This window comes from Hyperolius riggenbachi, chromosome 11 (genome assembly GCF_040937935.1).
Source record: "Hyperolius riggenbachi isolate aHypRig1 chromosome 11, aHypRig1.pri, whole genome shotgun sequence".
Classification (NCBI taxonomy): domain Eukaryota; kingdom Metazoa; phylum Chordata; class Amphibia; order Anura; family Hyperoliidae; genus Hyperolius; species Hyperolius riggenbachi.
The window spans coordinates 220264450-220287426 of NC_090656.1; the positions used below are offsets into that span (position 1 = coordinate 220264450).

The 22977-nt window shown below is 46.9% G+C and overlaps 1 protein-coding gene across 6 annotated transcripts in view; it reads right to left on the reverse strand.

The window, feature by feature from the left end:
• The window catches only part of SBF2 (SET binding factor 2), a 604108-nt gene that overhangs the window by 580732 nt on the left and 399 nt on the right, over positions 1 to 22977 (reverse strand). The gene's annotated exons all lie outside the window — the stretch shown is intronic.

Genomic DNA, 22977 nt, shown 5'->3' on the forward strand with positions numbered 1-22977 from the left:
CTTCATCCCTCGCCGGCTAATAAAAATGCGGCTAAATTAGCTCCTGTGGGGACCGATTCACATGGGGGAGCTTTTCGCTGTGATTTGCACAGCGTTTTGAATTGCTGCCGATCGCTAGCGCTCAGAAAAAAAACTAGCTGTGAAGTCGGTACAAAAATCATCCGTCTCCAACTCCTCAGTTTATGAAACCACCGACTCCAACTTCAGGTACCCAAAATTGCTACAACTTCTCGACTCCAACTCCACAGCCCAGGAAAAACCGCTAGTGTAATTTATAGTATATGGCAATGATCTCACTGCAGTGATCGCTGGGAATTCACGGAAATCTGAAATGCGTTGAGTGCAGCACTTTTCCGTGACTTTGGAGCAATCGCGGTTCAAATGTTAAAAAAACCGCAAATCGGGAATGCTTCAAAATTGCAATTGTACTAGGATTTTGCAATCCCTAGTGTGAACGGGGCCTCCGCCCCTAACAGTCCCATCTTTGTATTACTGAACGGTCACAAGAACAGGAAGTAAGGGAAAAATCGCTCCAATGGAAACAGACAGCTATAACCCCCACTTAAAGCGGGATTGTCAGCCATAAGATCAAATTCCATTTACCCGCTGCTCTGTGTTTATTATGTAGTCCACAACATGACCCTGCATTGCAAGCATTCCAATATAATCAGTAATGTTTCTGCTGTACTGAATCTTATCTCAGTCAGCCTGGCTCTATTCTGGTACATTGCAGAGGAGAGGGAATCTTGTTACCTCCCCTCCCACATTCCTGCTCCTCACTGATTGGCTGAGGGCAGTTCAGTGAGACAGGAGGCTGAGGTGGGAAATACACCTCATCCCTCTGCAGAAGCTGGTGAAATACGATCTATGCCGTGCTCACATGTATTTACAAAGCAAGCTAGATATGACAATGCACTTTCTAGGAGAAAAAGTAAGGGAGGAAATGACATCAGGTTTGGCTTCAATCAGAGGCAGTGAAGATGGAAAATGCCTGGAACGGTTTTCGCTTTATTTACTAAATAGCATTCATTGAAATCAAAATGTGGATAGTATAATACATATGTTATGTAAGAAGCACAAGTATTTATTTATGGCTGTCCCTGCTGCTTTAAAAATAAGAAAGTTTCCAAACTTTCCCTTAGTATTCAGAACTAAAATAAGAACTTTTCCTGGAAGGTGGCAATAACAATACGCTGAGCAGGAGATGAAAGTCGCCGTCCCCCGATGGACCGGCTGAGTCATGTGTGACTGGAGCAGTCTAATGAGGATCGGGACTGCTAGAATGGCAGCTGCCCTTATCTGGTGTGAATTCCCCTACTTAGCGGTTGCATTTCCCATGTCCTCGCGTGATATACACAAACATCTGCGCACTTGTCAGAATCCCATCTGCATTCCATGATCCCGGCACGTGGGAAAAGGAGAGCCTTTCCTAATGCAATTCAAGAGCCCGGCTCCCAGAGGGACCCCAAATCCATCACATCGTAACCGCCATTTCCTCCTCTGATTTACCCGTGCGGACGCTGTGTACGGACCCATCAACAAAATGAGAGCCGCTTTTCCCCCCGCGCTAATCCTAGAAGCCTGCAGGGAATACAGGGCGCGCAAAACACGGCCATTAAAGGACTCTCCAAAAGCGAGAAACTGCCATATTCATTTCCTTTTTAAACAATGCAGATTGCCTGGCTGTCCTGATCATCTGCCAGTAATACAGCGAAGTGGGGCTAAGGCCTGGGACCAACTGGTGTTGCTCTGCGATAAATAGCAAAGCTCCAGCAATGTCCGAAATCATGAAAGTCCGTGTTTTGGTAGGGGCCCCTACAAAACAATTATAAGGCACCTTTGTGCCCTACACCGTCACGCACACACACCAGTATTAGGTAGCCAGAAGTGTCCCCTAGAATTAGGAAACCCCCTAATATCGGTAGCCAAAGTCACCACCAGCATCATTCCCCCCCCCCCCCCCCCAGTAGGAGGTAGCCCCCTCCTTTCCGGTATTGGTGGTCAGAGGGGCTTCCAGTAATAGATAGCCCCTTAGTATAGGTAGCCAGAGGGGCTCCCAGTTTTAGGTAGCCCCCAGTATGGGCAGTCAGAGGGGCTTCCAGTAACAGATAGCCCATTAGTATAGGTAGCCAGAGGGGCTCGCAGTATTAGGTAGCCCCCCAGTATGGGCAGTCAGTGACTTCCAGTAATAGATAGCCCCCCAGTGTAGGTTTCCAGAGATACCCCCAGTATAGATAACACTCACTTTTGCTCCTCTCACATGACTCTGCACCTTAGGGGGCCAACTGTGGACCCCATTATCGCCATCTGCCATTTCCACTGTGACCTGTTTGTCTACGGGCACCATAGCAGCCGCTATGGGTCTCAGCCCTTAGGTAATGTGGGGGGAAAAAATGTAGTTTCCTTTCCCAGCAACATCTTATCTGGTCCACCATGCGAGGATTTATGACATAACACACATCTCTTAATTTATAAAACTGAACTTATTTCATTATTGCAGGGAAAAGTGAAAAGGTCACACTGTAAGTGACAAGATTACCACTCTGGCCCTTTACCCACTTTCAGCTCACAGTTCCGCTGGCACGTGCCTATCGTAATGCCAGGACTACATCAGACGCAACCACGGGCTTTTTAATTTGTACTTCCCCATTTTGGACGCGTGATCTCCGAAAATAAAACACTTCTGCTTCTTTTATCCTTCAGCAAGAGGGGGTTTCTGAGTTTACAGCAAAAAAGAGTAACGGCAGTTATTGGAGAACTTAAATTACAGTTAGCGATTTCATGAACGGACAACCCGACTGGGATTAGCACACACTGTAGTGTCTGTATTATAGGGGTGAATGTCTGGGTACACCTATGTACTGAATCGCTGGTGGGAAGTCGGGCGCAGGGCGAGTCCAATGATGGCTTACCCTGCTGCTGCTGAAATTCACCCTCCAAGTCGGAGGGAGGGATGACATTTTTGAGTCCGGCCGAATTACACTTACGCGAATACAGACTAGAGCCAAGAGCCTGACTGGCGTGGCTGAACCAGTGACCAGGGCTGATTGCGGCTGAACGGAGGTTCTCGGAAGGATGTCGAGGCACTCAGTGGTGCTTATGGGGCTGGAGGATGCCCCGGGTAAGTATCAAATCTTTCTTTAACCTCCTTGCCGGTCTAATTAATCCGGCAAGGAGGCAGCACAGCACTTTTTTTTTTTCTTATATCATGTAGCGAGCCCAGGGCTCGCTACATGATAGCCGCTGAGCGGCGGCATCCCCCCACCCACTCCGATCGCCTTCGACGATCAGAGTAAGCAGGAAATCCCGTCCAGAACGGAATTTCCTGCAGGGTTTCCCCGGTCGCCATGGCGACGGGGCGGGATGACGTCACCGACATCATAGGGAATCCCGATCCGCCCCTCAGCGCTGCCTGGCACTGATTGGCCAGGGGTCTGGGGGGGGGGGTGGCTCGGCGGCGATCGCGTACTACACGCAGCTAGCAAAGTGCTAGCTGCGTGTAGGGAAAAAAATTATGTAAATCGGCCCAGCGGGGCCTGAGAAATCCTCCTACGCAGGTTCCCCCGAGCTGAGCTCGGGATAACCGGCAAGGAGGTTAAAGGGGCACCATGGCGAAAAAAATGTCAAGTTTAAAATATGTGCAAACAGACAAATAAAAAGTATATTTTTTCTAGAGTAAAATGAGCCATAAATTACTTTTCTCCTATGTTGCTGTCACTTACAGTAGGTAGTTGAAATCTGACAGAAGTGACAGGTTTTGGACTAGTCCATCTCTCCATAGGGGATTCTCAGGAAAGGCTTTTATTATTTATAAAGACATTCCCTAAAAAGGATTAAAACAATGATGCTGGCCGGCTTCCCTGCTCGCTACACAGTTTTTGGCAGTTGGACGGAGCAACTGCCATTCACTAAGTGCTTTTGAAAAAGAAATCCCTGAGAATCCCCTACGAAGAGATTGACTAGTCCAAAACCTGACGCTTCTGTCAGATTTCTACTACCTACTGTAAGTGACAGCAATATAGGAAAAAAGTAATTTATGGCTCATTTTACTCTGGAAGAAACGTACTTCTTATTTGTATATGTTTGCACATATTTTAAAATAATTTTACAATTTTTCACCATAGTGCCCCTTTAAAGACACAGTCTGCAATGTGAAAACACTGCAGAATGCAATTATAGATCTCATCAACAGATCATATACAGAATACGCTTTACCGTCTGGTAACACTTCCAGCAATTATCACGTTACACTCAATTTTTCTGGTTGAACTCGGTGGACGTATGTCTTTTTTTCAACCCGAATAACTATGTAACAATGTAACTATGTAACTATTTTCACCATTTATCTATTGCAGGCAGGGTAAATTGCGTCTTTTGAGTCACGTCATCAGCATTGACATCTACTCCATCCAGTCTGTTCCGGACTTTCCCAGAATTGTACAAGATGTGATGGACTTTAAGGCTTGTATGCATCTCGCAATTCTTCTGACGTCCAGCAATTTTTTGTGAGTGACGACCGATCAATTCCGCGTTTTCGCGAGGTGGGTACGAGTGCGTGATTAGCCGAACAACCCTTTGCGACGCACACCGATAACTGTAACGCCGGATTGAATCTTTAAGATCTCTGACAACTCCTGCGCAAAGTGTCACAATCGTTTGAACTCTTGATGGCACCCATCATGTGACATTGAGTGTTCCCGAAGGCAGGAAGATGGATAGGGGAACGTTGTTTCTCGGGAGGGGGTCGCTGTGAGGTTCCCTGCTTAATACACCACAGTGTCCTGCGGAGATCTGTAGCCATGAGCAACATCATTCCCCAGCTGTGCCAATTCCCACTGATCCAGGCGGAGAGCGAAACTGACCCTATCAAGGCCAGCAGCTGCAGATCAATAAGCTGGTTATAGTGTACCTGAAGGCATAACAATGAACCTAAAGTGGGCAACAAAAAAATGTTAGATACTCACCAAAAAATTGTTAGTCACCTATGTAGAGGGAAGACTCTGGGTCCCATAGACTTCCTGGTCCTCTCTCCATGTCTTCGGACCAGGGCCTGTCCCCCTGGTGAAATTAAGGGCCTTTGGGACTCCTCAGCAGGCTTTTTAGAGTGCTTCCAAAAATGGGCGCCTCTTGACTCGCACATGCGCAGTACGGGTCCACTAGTCTTCTGAAGTACTCGGGGACATGTGAACTTTCGTAGCTTGCATGAAGAGTCCCGAAGAGGTATTTGACCTGCTGGGCAAATAACTCCAACATAGGGACAGCGGTGGAACGAGGACACAGAGAGGACCGAGTAGGCTCTATAGGATCCAGAGGTTTCCCTCTCCACAGGAAAGTATCTAATTTTCTTTTTATTGCCCGTTTTTGGTTCACTTTACAATACTTACCTCAGTAGAAGGAAGCCTCTGTAAAGTTTCTGATCTTCTTACACCACTCCATTCCAGCGCCAGGTCCCTCTAAACATATTAGAACATGGCTGCAGGGCACCAGCACGAGTACAGGCCACACATGTTGGCAGAATGAGGCCGCTCATACACGTTTTTTCCCCACTGTACAGGAGCGTCCTCGTACAACTGGGCATGCACGCAGGTACGGTAATACCTTACTCATACATGGATTGTAGTGCGGCCATGAAGAGTAGGAGGGTCCTCTGCAGCCTGAGGAGCATTGGGGAAGCCTCTGGACCCTCTATGAATGAAAACAGGCCTAGCCCATGGATTAGCACTGGGGGTTGGTGGCCCTGCTTTAGAAGGCCTACAGAAGTGGAAAAAAAAAAAAAAACGTTCCACAAATAAAGCCAGAAAATAGATGTAAATGTAATACCTAATTCATATTACATGAACAACATCATTAGCGTCTGACATGATCATCAAAGTGGACGATGGTGTCCCTTTAAGTCATACTTCCCTTCCCTGACAACTATGTTATGGTTGGGGGTAAATATTTGCACATGAGATTTCCAGAAAAACAGAACAAGAAGTAAACTATATCAAAATCTCAGCTGGGGAGCCTATTTGTATGTTTTTTTAAGAGGAAATTAACGAGGTGATGAGTGAGCAAGGACAGAAAATACTTCAAAAATACATTTGGCCGCGATCATTTGACTTTGTAGTGTGATGGAAAGATGGGTGTCAGAGGAAATGGGGTGTAAATAATAATGTTCTTCGGTTTTCACAAGAGGCAGATGTTAGCCTGTACAAATGGACATGCCGTACCCATAGATGTGTGAAGTCACACAAACAGACTGGTGTACCTTTCCTCGTCCATTATCTCTGGGATTTTCCAGCAGAAACTGGTGAAATAGCAATATGGCCGCACCAGGGGTGCTGCTCGGCCCAGGTGAACAGAGAGGCTCCTTGGGGCCTCACCCACAGCATGGGCCTCCCATGTTGCCAGGGCCGCGCTTTCTGTGACTTGTATAGCCACCGCTGCCTCCCTGTCACTCACAGGGCTGTGGAGTCGGGGCAATTTTGGGTGCCTGGAGTCGGAGTCGGGAAAAAATGCACCGACTCCGACTCCTAATTGATTTAAACTGTAATTAAAATAGAAAATATGATAAAATGTTCTATTTCTCAGATAATAGTAATAAATAATTTATACATACAGTAATAGCTGTGCTGAGTTCACAAAAATAAAATAAACCAATCAAAATGAGTTACTTGTGCTGCTTCAATAAAGCAGTCCCCGTATTATTTATGATGTGTACACAGGAATCTCTTATATACTAAATAACATTTATGCTGTAAGAATAAAGCCTGATGTGTAGCTGTGTCACTAATAGAGATGGTCAATGAGATGGAAATAATTCTGCGCCGATGCTGGTTTATGCAAATGTACTCTATTTGCTTGTGAAATCAAATAATTTGATATGTTAAAATTTGGTTTGGTGACTACGAATTAAACGGTACCTGAGAAGGATGAAAAGAAACGTTTTATACATACCTGGGGCTTCCTCCAGCCCCCTTCAGGCTAATCAGTCCCTCACTGTCCACCTCCACCACCTGGATCTTCTGCTATGAGTTGTGGTATTTCAGCCAGTCAGCGCTGTCCGGCCGCATGCCGCTTCCACAGCCAGGAGCGTTCTGCACCTGCACAATAGTGCTGCGCAGGTGTAGTATGCTCCCGGCGGCGGAGTGTGTGCATGCGCACTGCGCCAGACTGGCTCAAATACCTGGACTCATAGCAGAAGATCCAGGTGGCGGAGGAGGACAGCGAGGGACTGATTAGCCTGAAGGGGGCTGGAGGAAGCCCCAGGTATGTATAAAACTTTACTTTCATCTGTCTCAGGTTTGCTTTGTTACACAGCAGTACTATACTCTACATATGCACTCTCCACAGAGCTGCAGGGAATCCACTGAGAATGTTGTGCACATTTAACACAGAGGTGCTGTCTATCACCCATAAACCTGGTTCAGATTGTGCATGAAGAATGTGTAATAGAGGAAGAATCACCTCATTCTCCTGCAGAGCACCTGCACATCACTCTTACATGTACCCACAGTTATATTGCCTAGGGCCTGATCCATGTTCAGATTGTACATGAAGAATGTGTAATAGAGGAAGAACCTCCTCATTCACCTGCAGAGTACCTGCACATCACTCTTACATGTACCCACAGTCACATTGCCTAGGGCCTGATAGATGTTCTTTGTTCCGGTCTGTACCTTCTACAAGTACTCTTACCAAGGACTAGTATTAGTCTATGACTAAAGGGAATAAATATGGCAGTCTCCATATCCTTCTCACTTCAGTTGTCTTTTAAAATTCCTAAGCGTTGGCAGTTAAGAGACGAATTTCATGTTACATACTTTCAATCAACAAGATTGTAATATGCAAATTAGAGGAGTCTGAGTCGAGGAGTCGGAGGAATCCTAAACTGAGGAGTCTGAGTCGGTGGATTTTTCTAACGACTCCACAGCCCTGGTCACTCACACAGACCTCAGACCAGCGACAGTCTGAACAGAGGGGAGAGAGTGGCGCAGAGGCCACGAAGTACACTTCAGATGCTGAAGTGAGGTCATTCCTCATTTCCTGCATTTGAAGTGTGCTGCATGCTTACTCTGTGCTGTTCCCCTCAATCCAGGTCACCGCTGATCTGCAGGTCTGTGGGGGACATTTATCAAGAGTGTCTGAGACAGAATATTAGTAGGTTTGTCTCAGACATCCTAAGAAATCACTAAATAGTGCAGATTCCTTCTTAAACTTTAGGTATAGGAGCTAGGAAGGTCTCTCAGGCAGTGCAGTGTGTGAGGGAAATTACTGTTGCTGAGGTAACCAATAAATCTGCTGTCAGCAGGCTCTGAGTGACGGGGGAGAAACCCTTCACAAATCACATCTAGCCTGCACTGCTGCACTATCTGGAGAACTGCTATGAAGCACTTCTTATGGCCCATACTCACGGGCTACAATTGTCGCCGTAACACGCGGCGCGCGCGTGTTGCGGCGACAGGTCGCCCGTGAGTATGCGGCATTGCACGGGCGCGCACCCCGAACTGTCGCTCGTCGCTGATGTCGCCAGGCGATTGAACCGCTCAATCGACTGGCGACTGTCGCCGCCGCAACTCCGCCACAACTGTCGCTAGTCCGCGTGAATACGCGGACTAGCGACAGCAACAAGATAGGATTACATTGGGCTTCCGGCGGGGGGAGGAGCAACAGCAACAGCTTCCGCCGCATCAGTTGCCAGGTCCCTCCGCCGTGTGTATGCGGAGGGACCTGGCGACGAGCTGTCGCCGGCCTGTCGCGCACACGCTCACGTGTACTGGCGACAGGCCAAAACAGTTGCCCGTGAGTATGGGTCATTAATGTGCAGCAGTTTAGTGGTGGATTTGCACTTTTCTTAACTGTAGTACAGCTCTTGAAATCCAGGCTAAACTGCCGCTATTACGTAGGATTTGAGAAGTTTCATACTATAATGCAGAACAGATCCTCTGCTGGTTGGAACAGTTTTAGAAGAAAAAACTATCAGTAACGCTTTGATAAATCTGGCCATGTGAGTGTTCAAGATGGGGAGGCAGTAGGAAGCTAAATACCCCCACTGACACCAATTACTTATTTTACTACCTATACTAGGGGGAGGACATCTTGGCTAGCTACCCTGTCGATAAATAAGTACATTTTTAGTCACAGAAACGTCATTTCAATATAAATCGCCGGTATATAATAGCCTATCATTACATGTAAAAGGTATTTAGGTAACTGAGGCAGTTCGCTGCATAAAAAAACAGATACTTACCCAAGAAGAGGGAAGCCCACCGCCGCTGCCCACAGCCTCCTGAGTTTCGCACCTTCTCTCCTCTTAAAGCACAAGCGTGGCTGCGCACTAAGTCAAAGCAACTCTTATAACAGCAGCTGCTGCTTTATGAACACGTCTACAGACTCTTGTCAGATATGCTCCCAGGGTCTACGTGTGGCAACGGTATGACCCGGGAGGATGTGAAAAGCCTCTGCAAAATACAGAGGCAGACATCATCTTCTTAGGAAAGTATCATTTTTTTTTATTTTGATAACGCCTTGGGTACACTTTCAGGCCCCTTTTACATTTTTTTGTAATGTGTTACCCTTTCTGCACACAGAATAATGCAACAGCAACGAAAGTGTATGGGGTCCAGTACACTAACCACAGCTCATTGCGTCGGAAGCTTCTGCTTCACCGCTGGCCCGTCAACACCGCATTACAATCGGATTTCCGCCGCAATCAAATGCATGCAAGTCAATGGGCGACGCAGAAACTTTAAATACGTTGGCGGCAACAGTATGATGCAAATACGACGGAGAAGCAAGGAAACCCGGTGACGGACTTTCTGTCCAGCAGGAAGTACATCACTGGGTGAGGGCCGGAGAAGGGTGAGCAGGGGGCATGCAAGGGACGTCCGGGGGCAGTGCTAGGCATATGACGCTGTCCGCACACTCTGCCGCAGGGTCATATGAATCGATTTTTTGGTGGTGTGATGCAAGGGGGTGGAGCATCGCACCGCAACGGTCGCCTCACGTGTAAAACCGGCCTCAAAGAGATTATTGGCAAGGCAACTCATTGTCTGGAAAAATGCAGCCAGACTTATCCACAACAGAACATGGCAGACAAAAACAGAGTAAACTGGCCCACAGAAAACCACTGCAGTCTTCCCATCCATTTTTAGTCTGCAACCCGGTTAACCAGTATTCAAGACCTACAAACACCGTGTGAACTGAGTGAATTGATCTGACAGAGTTCTGTAAACAGGCACACAGGACACGCGATCATTATCTGAAATAAGGTTCATTGGCATTAGAAACTTCTGCAGATGCAGCTATAGTGCTTGTGTGGGTGGTGGGGGAGCAGATGGTGCATGAATCTCTGGAAATTATCCATACATCATAACAAATGGTCTTCATATGAGAACTTCCATCTCACGTCATACAATACATAACTCCATGCCAGGGAAAGGCTTCCTGTGTAAAGAAGCTCTTTAAGTTGTACAGTTTCCAAGATTTCTCCTCTGCTTCCTGTCCCCCGCTACACAAGGCTAACAGAGGATGTTCAGGCTGGCTGGATAGCGTACTGGTTAAGCTTTGCCTTTGACATGGGAGACCAGGGTTTGAATCCGGGCTAGGGTCAGTACCGATTCGGTAACAAGTCCTTTGGCAAGACTCCCCAACACTGCAGGGTGGCCACTTGAGCAAGATTTAGTGGCTGCAGCTCTTGAGCGCTTTGAGCCCAGCAGAAGAAAAGCGCTATATTTTTTATTATAAAAAGAAGGGGCTAATGGCTGTTTCACACTGGGGGAGCACAGAGATTGAAGGACGATTGTGAACGCTAGTCGCTAATGTAGTGTCCCCCTATAGGAGCATTCACACTGCAAATTTGAAATTGCATTCCGGGAGGGATTGGGCTGCGATTCGCATACGCATTCGCCCCCCAAAAAATTGTCAAAAAGAATTGCTTGACGATTGTTATATTGTTATCGGTGTGAACCAGCCCTTAAAGGGAACCTAGGGCGAGATTAACATAAAGGCTGCCATATTTACTTTTAATCAATGCTAATTGCCTGGCAGTCTTGCTGATGCTCTGCCTCAAATATTTTTAGCCATAGACCCTGAAGAAGCATGCAGAGCAGGTGTTTCTGACACGCAACTGGTATTATTTAAAAGGAAAAAGATATGGCAGCCTCCATATCCATCTCGTTAAACCTGTCGTTTAACAATCTCAGAAGATGAGAAGCAAAGAGAAAGTTGTTTAGACCAGAAACAACACTCAGAGGTAAAGCCAGCGGTGCCACTCTCTGACCTTACCTATTCTAAAAGGAGAAAAGGCAAAAATTGTTGTTAAACATTGTACACTGGGAAAAGGACTATCGCCCAGCAGGGATCGGGACGTGATCCCCAGGACAACAGTGCAGTCATGACTAGGCTGTACAAAAGTCGGTATGTTGCTAGCCTGGGAGGGACGACAGGGCAGTGCGCGAGGAGCGTCACAGAGTGGGCAGCGTGAGTGCAGGGAACAATGCCCTAGCTGGAGTCCATCCACTAGCTGATCCATAGCGAAGGCATGGGGGGGGGGGGGGGTTTCAAGGCAGTAGCCTCGGCAAAGAGCTGTCTAGCGTGTACACAAGGCTTTAGGAAAGAGGGTAGACAACACTCAGACAGCAATCTCCAGACTTCCAACACTTCATTACAGACTGAAAATAATGTTGAATAAGAAAATACTTCTGGATATCATCCTGGCCACGCAGAGAGCAATACTGTCCTATTTCTGTGACGAGACGCAAACACACTTGATGACGACCTGCAGTGATGCTATCTGAGAGGTTGCCATGGTAATGCCTCAATTTGGGCCTAGCTCAATAAAAGCACCAGCACTGCAGAGAATACAGGAACTTAGTGTAATCTACCGATATTTGGAGTGTGAAAAGAATCCATAAACAAGAGGAAACCAGAAGCTGTCCTCCTCAGCACTTTTTCAGGAAAAAAAAAAAAAAATCAAATATTCTGGCTGTTGTTCCGCTGCTTCGTTTTCAGATTTATTTGCAATAATCCAGCCAAGAAGCTTCTGCATCGATAAAAGTGAGCTCTGTCGCCAAGAGCTGCACAGAAATAGGATTCTGGCTTACTTCCTGTTAGGCCTTGTTCACATTATAAATCGCCATCGCTAAGCGCTTTTGTGAGCACTTTTTCTTGCACTTTCAGAGCGATTTGCGCTTTTGTCCGATGATTTAAGATTTTCCTCCTGAAGACAATCAGGAAATGAACTCTGTCCTGGAACTGAATAATAACTATGTATTTTCTTTCAAAAGCGCTCACCAAATCGTTTTTGAAAGCGCTTTTTCAAGTGCTTTGTGATTTCCCTATACTTTGCATTGAAGCACAAACGTTCAGGAAATGGTGCAGGACCCGCGTTTGAGAACACTCACATAAAGCAACATTGCACAAGAGCTTTTATGGCGATCGGCAGCGCTTGAAAACAAAAAAAGCCAGATACATGTGCTTGAGTAACCGTGCGAACCACCGCAACCCACCCCCCGTCCAGCATAAAATACTCACCAGGTGTCTAGCACCATCTACTAACCTTCCTGTAGCACCTAGCGGCTCTCTTGCATCCTCCATCTATGGCTTCCGGCATGTCAACTGACCTGCGTTGGGTCCCATGGCACGCTGGGAGAAGTTCAAGGACGCCGAAAAGCCATTGGAGCTACCAGAAGGTTAGAAGACAGCACTAGGAACCTGGTGAGTATTTTATGGACTGCAAAACCTCCCAAAGCACCATCCCCGTTACCCCTCAGGCATGCCGGTTAGTTGGGACTTCCGGTTGCCTGAGTTCCAGATAAAGGGGACTTTTCTGTAGATGGTCAATGACATGCTACCAGTTCTGGCTTGCATGCAAATTGTGTGATGCTTGCGAAATGGGCTGATCAGATTCACCGGGAGGTTTTATTGGCAACCTGTAGCTTTCTTTTAAATAAAAATCAGATACTTACCTCAGGAGGGGGAAGCCTCTCCTGTTCTCAGCAGCCCCGATCCAGCTCAACAACCCGCAAACAAACAAGAACAGCACCAGTCATGGGTGCGCGCAGTATTAGCTTCCCCTCAGGCTCCGGCAGGAAACAGCTGAGCTCGATTGGGTCCGCTCTACTGTGCCTGCGCGAGGTTCTTGACAAGTGGTCTTTCGGGGGTCCCAACACTGGAATGGATGGACGGAGGAAACCTCTTTAGGATCCAGAGGCTTCCCTCTCCAGAGGTAAATACCCCCCTAGGAGCACTTTTTTCCCTTCAGGTACACTTTAAGGACAACTGAAAGCGGACTTGAACTCAGAACTTCCTCTCTGCTCTAAAAAATACACAACAGCATAATCACCTTTAACAAAAACATTTTTAGTGTTACAGCTGATACAAATCCTAAAATAAATCTGCAGTGTTTCTACTTCCTGATTCATAGTTACATAGTTACATAGTTACATAGTTACTTTGGTTGAAAAAAGACATACGTCCATCGAGTTCAACCAGTACAAAGTACAACTCCAGCCTGCTCCCTCACATATCCCTGTTGATCCAGAGGAAGGCGAAAAAACCCTTACGAGGTAAAAATTCCTTCCCGACTCCAGATGGCAATCAGATAAAATCCCTGGATTAACATCATTGGCATTACCTAGTAATTGTAGCCATGGATGTCATTCAACGCAAGGAAAGCATCTAAGCCCCCTTTAAATGCAGGTATAGAGTTTGCCATAACGACTTCCTGTGGCAATGCATTCCACATCTTAATCACTCTTACTGTAAAGAACCCTTTCCTAAATAAATGGCTAAAACGTTTTTCCTCCATGCGCAGATCATGTCCTCTAGTCCTTTGAGAAGGCCTAGGGACAAAAAGCTCATCCGCCAAGCTATTATATTGCCCTCTGATGTATTTATACATGTTAATTAGATCTCCTCTAAGGCGTCTTTTCTCTAGACTAAATAAACCCAGTTTATCTAACCTTTCTTGGTAAGTGAGACCTTCCATCCCACGTATCAATTTTGTTGCTCGTCTCTGCACCTGCTCTAAAACTGCAATATCTTTTTTGTAATGTGGTGCCCAGAACTGAATTCCATATTCCAGATGTGGCCTTACTAGAGAGTTAAACAGGGGCAATATTATGCTAGCATCTCGAGTTTTTATTTCCCTTTTAATGCATCCCAAAATTTTGTTAGCTTTAGCTGCAGCGGCTTGGCATTGAGTACGATTATTTAACTTGTTGTCGATGAGTACTCCTAAGTCCTTCTCCAAGTTTGATGTCCCCAACTGTATCCCATTTATTTTGTATGGTGTTAGACCATTGGTACGACCAAAATGCATGACTTTACATTTGTCAACATTGAATTTCATCTGCCATGTATGTGCCCATATAGCCATCCTATCCAGATCCTGTTGCAATATAACACTATCTTCCTCAGAGTTGATGATTCTGCACAATTTTGTATCATCTGCAAAAATAGCAACATTGCTCACTACTGTATCCACTAGGTCATTAATAAATAAATTGAAGAGCACTGGACCCAGTACAGACCCCTGTGGGACCCCACTGCTAACAGTCTCCCATTTTGAGTATGATCCATTGACCACAACTCTTTGTTTTCTGTCCATTAGCCAGTTCCCTATCCAAGCACACAGACTCTTCCCCAGTCCTTGCATCCTCATCTTTTGCACCAGACTTTTGTGGGGAACAGTGTCGAATGCCTTAGCAAAGTCTAAGTATATCACATCTACAGCATTCCCAATATCCATATTAGCATTCACTACCTCATAAAAGCTGAGCATGTTAGTCGAACAGGACCTGTCTTTAGTAAACCCATGTTGATGCTGAGAAATAAGATTATTTTCTACTATGTCATGTATAGTATCTCTTAGTAACCCCTCAAATAGTTTGCATACAACTGATGTTAAGCTTACAGGTCTATAATTTCCTGGATCTGATTTTTTGCCCTTCTTAAATAATGGGAAAACGTGGGCTGTACGCCAATCCACTGGGACTCTGCCAGTTGCAAGAGAGTCACAAAAGATAAGATAAAGGGGTTTATCTATAACTGAACTTAATTCCCTTAGGACCCGAGGATGCATGCCATCCGGGCCAGGTGCCTTGTCTATTTTTAATTTATTTAGTCTTGCCTTTACTTCTTCCTGCGTTAAGTATTTAATATTACAGTTAGAAGATTGAGACTCTTCCGCCTCTGTAATTTGCAACAGTGCTGTTTCCTTTGTAAAGACAGAAGCAAAGAAAGCATTTAATAACTCTGCCTTACCTTGGTCATCCACCATTGAGTTCCCACCCTCATCCTTTAGGAGTCCTATACAGTCAACCTTTCTTTTTTTAGAGTTGATGTACTTGTAAAACTTTTTTGGGTTAGATTTGATATCCCTAGCGATTTGATTTTCAGCTTCGATCTTTGCCAGCCTAATTTCTTTTTTACAATTTTTATTGCACTCCTTATAATTGCTTAGTGCAGTCTCGGTCCCCTCCTGTTTTAGGACCATATAGGCATTCTTTTTCCTCTTCATTTTATCTTTAACCTTTCTATTCATCCATAGAGGCCTTTTTTTATTCCTAGACATTTTGTTTCCATATGGGATATACATACTACAATATTGATTGAGAATACGTTTAAAAGCTTGCCATTTCCCTTCAGTGTCCTCCCCTTGTAGTACATTATCCCAGTTCACCAAACTTAGTGCCTGCCTGATTTGATTGAACTTTGCTTTTCTAAAATTCATAGTTTTAGTGGTCCCGCTGCCCCGTGGCCTATCAGTCACCAGATCAAACGTTATCATGTTGTGATCACTATTTCCCAAATGTTCTTGAACCTGCACATTTGATACATTATCTGGTCTATTCGAAATGATCAGATCCAGTAACGCATTCCCCCTAGTTGGTTCCGTTACCATTTGAGTCAAGTAATTGTCCTGTAGTGCTGCCAGAAATCTGCTGCTTTTACCAGAATGGGTAGCCTCAATACCCCAGTCAATGTCTGGAAAGTTGAAGTCGCCCATAACTATGACCTCATTTTTACTTGCCGCTTTTTCAATTTGCTGTAGTAATTGCAGTTCTGCAGCTTCATTAATATGAGGTGGTCTGTAGCATACCCCAATAAGCAATTGGCAACTTTTATTTCCACCATGAATATTTACCCAAACGGACTCCACATCTTCGCAATCTTCCTCCATCTCATCGTTGAGGACAGCTGTAAAAGAATTCTTAACAAAGAGACAAACCCCTCCACCTTTTTTCCCTGTTCTATCCCTCCTGAACACATTGTATCCTTTTAAATTGGCTATCCAGTCATGACTTTCATCCATCCATGTCTCGGTTATTCCCACAATGTCATAGCCTTTGTCATTCAGAATGAACTCTAGTTCATCTATTTTATTTGCAAGGCTCCGAGCATTGGTTATCATGCACTTTATATTTTTACCACCACATTTACCAATTTTGTTTACCTGAAATGGGCTACTTGAAGTTTTACCAACCTCCTTAATCTTTACACTGTCCCCACCCCCCTCTCCACCCCCCATAATGTTAGGCTCCCACTGTCTTTTTACCTTATCTTGTCTATATGTTGAGACTTTATCCTCCCGCCTCCCCCCAGGATTCATGGAAGCAGACATATTGTTAACATCCTGTGCTTTCAAATGGGCGTATCTGCCATCTCTGCCATAGGCAGTCATGTGACACAGGGGGAGATCAGATTACAACTAGTGATTAGACACAGATGAGGGGGAATTAGATAGGCTAAACTCTCTAAATACATACAGGGTGCATTTCTCTATGTTTTCCTTCTGTCCTGTGCAAGAGTTCAGGTCCACTTGAAGTGAGAGGGATATGGAGGCTGCCATATTTATTTCCTTTTAAGCAATACCAGTTGCCTGGCTATCCTGCTGATCCTCTGCCTCATATACTTTCAGCCACAGACCCTGAACAAGCATGCAGCGGAACTCTGGGGTAAATGCCACACTAGGTACATTGCGTTGCGATATCTGATCTTTATTGCGATCTGGCTTTCATATCAAAATATTTTCTGGTCAACAAAATGCTCATATTTCCAAATGTAATACAGATTTTATGCAGCTTGGGATTAAAGGACAACTGAAGTGAGAGGTATATGGTAGCTGCCATATTTATTTCCTGTTAAACAACACCAGTTGCCTGGCAGCCCTGCAGATCTATTTAGCTGCAATAGAGTCTGAATAACACCAGAAACAAGCATGCAGCTAACACCTGATCTGCTGCATGCTTGTTCAGGGTCTAGGGCTAAATGTGTTAGAGGAGCCGCAACTGGTACATTGCTTAAAAGGAAAAAAATATGTCAGCCTCCATATACCTCTCACTTCAGTTATCCTTTAAAATTTTTATTAACCAGCAGGCACTGGGTTTGATTGGCATAGCTGTTAAGATGGCCACACACACACCATACAATTTTCTGTATTTCTTTTCAATCTTAGAATTCCAAATCTGACCAATGTATACACACACACACACACACACACACACACACACGTTACATTTTTTCTAAATTATCATAAAAAATTTAAATCTCAGAAAAATTTTCAAGGATCTATACATCAATACACTGACAATCTACCCTACACCATTCAATCTTCTGTAAAATTGATCAGAATAAGCCACCATTCCCGATTAACATAAATCCGAACAAAAAAACTTGAATAGAAAGAAAAAAAAACAACACCTTTTTTAATTTTTCTGTACAACCGTTCGTTTTTAATGAATTGGTGTAAAATGTAATCTTTTTATTGTATGCTGTGCGGTCACCTTAATGGTGTTCATACACAGTACAATAAAAACGTTCAATTTTCCTGTTTATTTCGATCACAAAACAATTGAATTGAATGAAAGAAAAGTATCTTTTTTTTTTTGAGAAAAAAAAAAAAACAATTATCCAGTATTTTTCTATAAAATCCAATCAGACATGTTTTAAAAAATCTTTATATTGGATCATTTTTTCCGGATTTTCTAATAAATCGAACGATCGTGTATGGTACCTCAAAAACAACTATGTGAATTTTTTTCGATCTAAGGGAATAATCAAACAATATTATCTGATTGAAAAAAAATGGTACCATGCGTGGGCACCATCAGGGAGATTCATTTACTTCCTCTCAGGACAGGAAGTGATAGAAAATTTTCCCTAGATGGCAGAGCCGCGACAAGGTCCTCCAGCACCCAAGGCTGATTCACCAAAGTGCGCCCCTCCATCCCTCCCACCCCAGTCATCACACACTGATTGCTATTAGACTAGAGGTGCGTACACACATGTGACTATAGTCGTTTGAAACGATCGTTCCCCGATTGTTTCAAACGACGATCGTTTAAAAAAAAAACAACAACCAACGATCATTAAGTCTAACGACGGACGAGCTAGATCGTTAAAAACGGACAATCTAGCTTGGCGGATTTTTTCCAACGACGATCATTTGCAAAAGTAGTACATCGTTGGAAACGGTCGTTTGTACTAGGCTTGGCATGCGCATTTCGCTATTTCTCCATGAAACTTCTCATTTTTATGCGCAAGCGCTTTACGTGATGTAACGTTCATTCTAACGATCAGATCGTTACACACATTTAAAAACTAACTTTACTTAGGTCGTTCTTTCATCAATTAAAAGTTCGTTCGTCGTTCACAACGAACGATAGTTGTCACATGTGTGTACGTAGCATAAGGGGCGCCCCAGGGCCCCCTACACCTTAATCTCTAGTTATCTGGCTTGATCTGGCTTGCAGTCACTGCCATGTATCCCCTTTCATTATTTCTCTCTGCTTCAAACACAATAGGGCAATGATAGCTGAGTGAGTTGTGTGCCCCCTCCTACACTGCGCCCTGAGGCTGGAGCCTCTCTTGCCTCTGCCCAGCCCTGCTACAAGGAGACCAGGGGTGCCGACAGCAATAAAAAAAAAAAAAAAAAAAAAAAAACAGTGGAACTAAAACATTTCCCACAAAACCCAATCCTGAAGATGTTTTCCTTCCTGAAGTTGAACTTCAAACCGACCGGCTATCCGCAAGACCTAATATGATGAGTTCTGCATTTTCCCAGGGACCGGAGAGAATGCTAAAAGCATGTCAACATGACACAGGGCCAATTAATAAATTAATCTCTGTATACAAATAAAAATTCTAGGATGAATTTCAGGCCAAGGGCTGCTGGTGCATTCTAAAAATGTTTCCTGACATTCAATAATCCGTGTACTGAAGCAATATTCGTACGACAACATGACATGAGAAGCAGCAGAAATGTGATCTGTCCAATGGGAAGAGGTATTACAGAGATGTAGCTGCTTGTTAGAGGGAGAAACATGGTAATTTCTGCGCCCTTTGGCAGCACCGTCCTTCACAATGTGGTGGAACGCTGCATACCGCCCAGGCCGTCAATGGACAATGATCACGGCACAATCATGTGTGGTGTCTCATAGGAGGAGCACTAGACAGAGTGAAGTACTGGGCAGAGTACCAAGACAACTCCTTTGCCACAGGGGATAGATGGCTGCATGGCGTGCCCAGCTCGATGGAATCATAGCATCGCTTCACAGCTATATTGCAAAATTACATGGGAATACCAGCCAGGATGCCGTACACAAACTCAAACAGCAATGAACAGGTGTATAGGTACTGCACCGTGCAATACAGGGCACATATCTCCACTCACCAGTAAGGGGTGACCTACCTTCCGCTACACTAGCATGGGGTGACTTATCTGCCTCTACACTAAAGAGGGGAACCCACCCTCCTCAACACCTACCTAGGGCACCCTTATCATCATCACCAAAATGTAAGCCAGTCTACCATCCACGACACCAGCTTGGGGCAACCTACCATCTATAACACTGCACAGGAAAAGCTCTGGCAAGCTACAGGCTGCGCGGGAAAAGCTCTGGCAAGCTACAGGCTGCGCGGGAAAAGCTCTGGCAAGCTACAGGCTGCGCGGGAAAAGCTCTGGCAAGCTACAGGCTGCGCGGGAAAAGCTCTGGCAAGCTACAGGCTGCGCGGGAAAAGCTCTGGCAAGCTACAGGCTGCGCGGGAAAAGCTCTGGCAAGCTACAGGCTGCGCGGGAAAAGCTCTGGCAAGCTACAGGCGGCGCGGGAAAAGCTCTGGCAAGCTACAGGCGGCGCGGGAAAAGCTCTGGCAAGCAACAGGCGGTGTGGGAAAAGCAATAGCAAGCATCAGGCGGCACGGGAAAAGCAATGGCAAGCAACAGGCGGTGAGGGAAAAGCAATGGCAAGCATCCGGTGGCACGGGAAAAGCAATGGCAAGCATCAGGCTGTGCGGGAAAAGCTCTGGGGAGTAACAGGCTGCGCGGGAAAAGCTCTGGGGAGTATCAGGCTGCGCGGGAAAAGCTCTGGGGAGTAACAGGCTGCGCGGGAAAAGCTCTGGGGAGTAACAGGCTGCGCGGGAAAAGCTCTGGGGAGTAACAGGCTGTGCGGGAAAAGCTCTGGGGAGTAACAGGCTGTGCGGGAAAAGCTCTGGGGAGTAACAGGCTGTGCGGGAAAAGCTCTGGGGAGTAACAGGCTGTGCGGGAAAAGCTCTGGGGAGTAACAGGCTGTGCGGGAAAAGCTCTGGGGAGTAACAGGCTGTGCGGGAAAAGCTCTGGGGAGTAACAGGCTGTGCGGATAAAGCTCTGGGGAGTAACAGGCTGTGCGGATAAAGCTCTGGGGAGTAACAGGCCGTGCGGATAAAGCTCTGGGGAGTAACAGGCCGTGCGGGAAAAGCTCTGGGGAGTAACAGGCCGTGCGGGAAAAGCTCTGGGGAGTAACAGGCCGTGCGGGAAAAGCTCTGGGGAGTAACAGGCCGTGCGGGAAAAGCTCTGGGGAGTAACAGGCCGTGCGGGAAAAGCTCTGGGGAGTAACAGGCCGTGCGGGAAAAGCTCTGGGGAGTAACAGGCCGTGCGGGAAAAGCTCTGGGGAGTAACAGGCCGTGTGGGAAAAGCTCTGGGGAGTAACAGGCTGCACGGTAGGAGCTCTGACAAGCATCATGCTGCGCGGGAAGAGCTCTGGCAAGCATCAGGCTACGCGGGAAGAGCTCTGGCAAGCATCAGGCTACGCGGGAAGAGCTCTGGCAAGCATCAGGCTGCGCGGGAAGAGCTCTGGCAAGCATCAGGCTGCGTGGGAAGAGCTCTGGCAAGCATCAGGCAGCGTGGGAAGAGCTCTAGCAAGCATCAGGCAGCGTGGGAAGAGCTCTAGCAAGCAACAGGCAGCACAGGAAACCCTCTGTCAGGCAACTGTCTGCACAAAACAAGTAACATCACCCAGCAACAGGCTGCGTGGTGCAATCTCCAGCAAGCAACGGGTTACATGGTGCAAACTCCGGTGAACAACATGCTGCACAGCACAACCTCCAGCGAGCAACAGGCTGCACTGTCAGCCTGCTACAAAACCTGCAAGACATGATTGAGTACACTGTAAAGCCTGCAGCGCCAAACGCGGAGCAATGTACCAATGCAAGGACTGACAGGGTGACCAGTTTCACTTCCAGAGGACTGGTAGCGCACAGTCTCCACATCAGAGACTAATGGGGGAAATTGTGCCACCATCAGGAACTGCCAATGGGGCATGGTGCCACCACCAGCCACTGACAAGATGGCAGCGTACAGGAGACACTATCAATGCCAGAAACCCACAGGGGACACAGTACCACTGCCAGGAACTGATGGGGGCACCGTACCACCGCCCGCAACCAACAGGCAGCACGGTACCACCACCAACAAACAAGCAGTGCGGTACCACCTCCCGCAACCAACAGGCAGCACAGTTCCACCGCCAACAACCGACAGGCAACACGGTACCACCGCCAGTAACCGACAGGAAGCACGGTACCACCGCCAGCAACCGACAGGAAGCACGGTACCACCGCCAGCAACCGACAGGAAGCACGGTACCACCGCCAGCAACCGACAGGAAGCACGGTACCACCGCCAGCAACCGACAGGAAGCACGGTACCACCGCCAGCAACCGACAGGAAGCACGGTACCACCGCCAGCAACCGACAGGAAGCACGGTACCACCGCCAGCAACCGACAGGAAGCACGGTACCACCGCCAGCAACCGACAGGAAGCACGGTACCACCGCCAGCAACCGACAGGAAGCACGGTACCACCGCCAGCAACCGACAGGAAGCACGGTACCACCGCCAGCAACCGACAGGAAGCACGGTACCACCGCCAGCAACCGACAGGAAGCACGGTACCACCGCCAGCAACCGACAGGAAGCACGGTACCACCGCCAGCAACCGACAGGAAGCAAGGTACCACCGCCAGCAACCGACAGGAAGCACGGTACCACCATCAGCAACTGACAGGAAGCACGGTACCACCGTCAGCAACTGACAGGAAGCACGGTACCACCGCCAGAAACCGACAAGAAGCACGATACCACCGCCAGAAACCGACACGCAGCACAGTGCCACCGCCAGCAACAGACAGGCAACACGGTACCACCGCCAGCAACAGACACGCAGCACAGTGCCACCGCCAGCAACAGACAGGCAGCACAGTACCACCGCCAGCAACCGACAGGCAGCACAGTACCACCGCCAGCAACCGACAGGCAGCACAGTACCACCGCCAGCAACCGACAGGCAGCACAGTACCACCGCCAGCAACCGACAGGCAGCACAGTACCACCGCCAGCAACCGACAGGCAGCACAGTACCACCGCCAGCAACCGACAGGCAGCACAGTACCACCGCCAGCAACCGTCAAGCAGCACGGTACCACCGCCAGCAACCGTCAGGCAGCACGGTACCACCGCCAGCAACTGACAGGCAACACGGTACCACCGCCAGCAACCGACAGGCAACACGGTACCACCGCCAGCAACCGACAGGCAGCATGGTACAACTACAAGCAACTGACAGGCAGCATGGTCCAACTACCAGCAACCGACAGGGAGGCAGCACAATCCAACTGCCAGAAAATGACATGGTATCACTTCTCCCACAGATGTATGACGTTTACCATGGAATGAA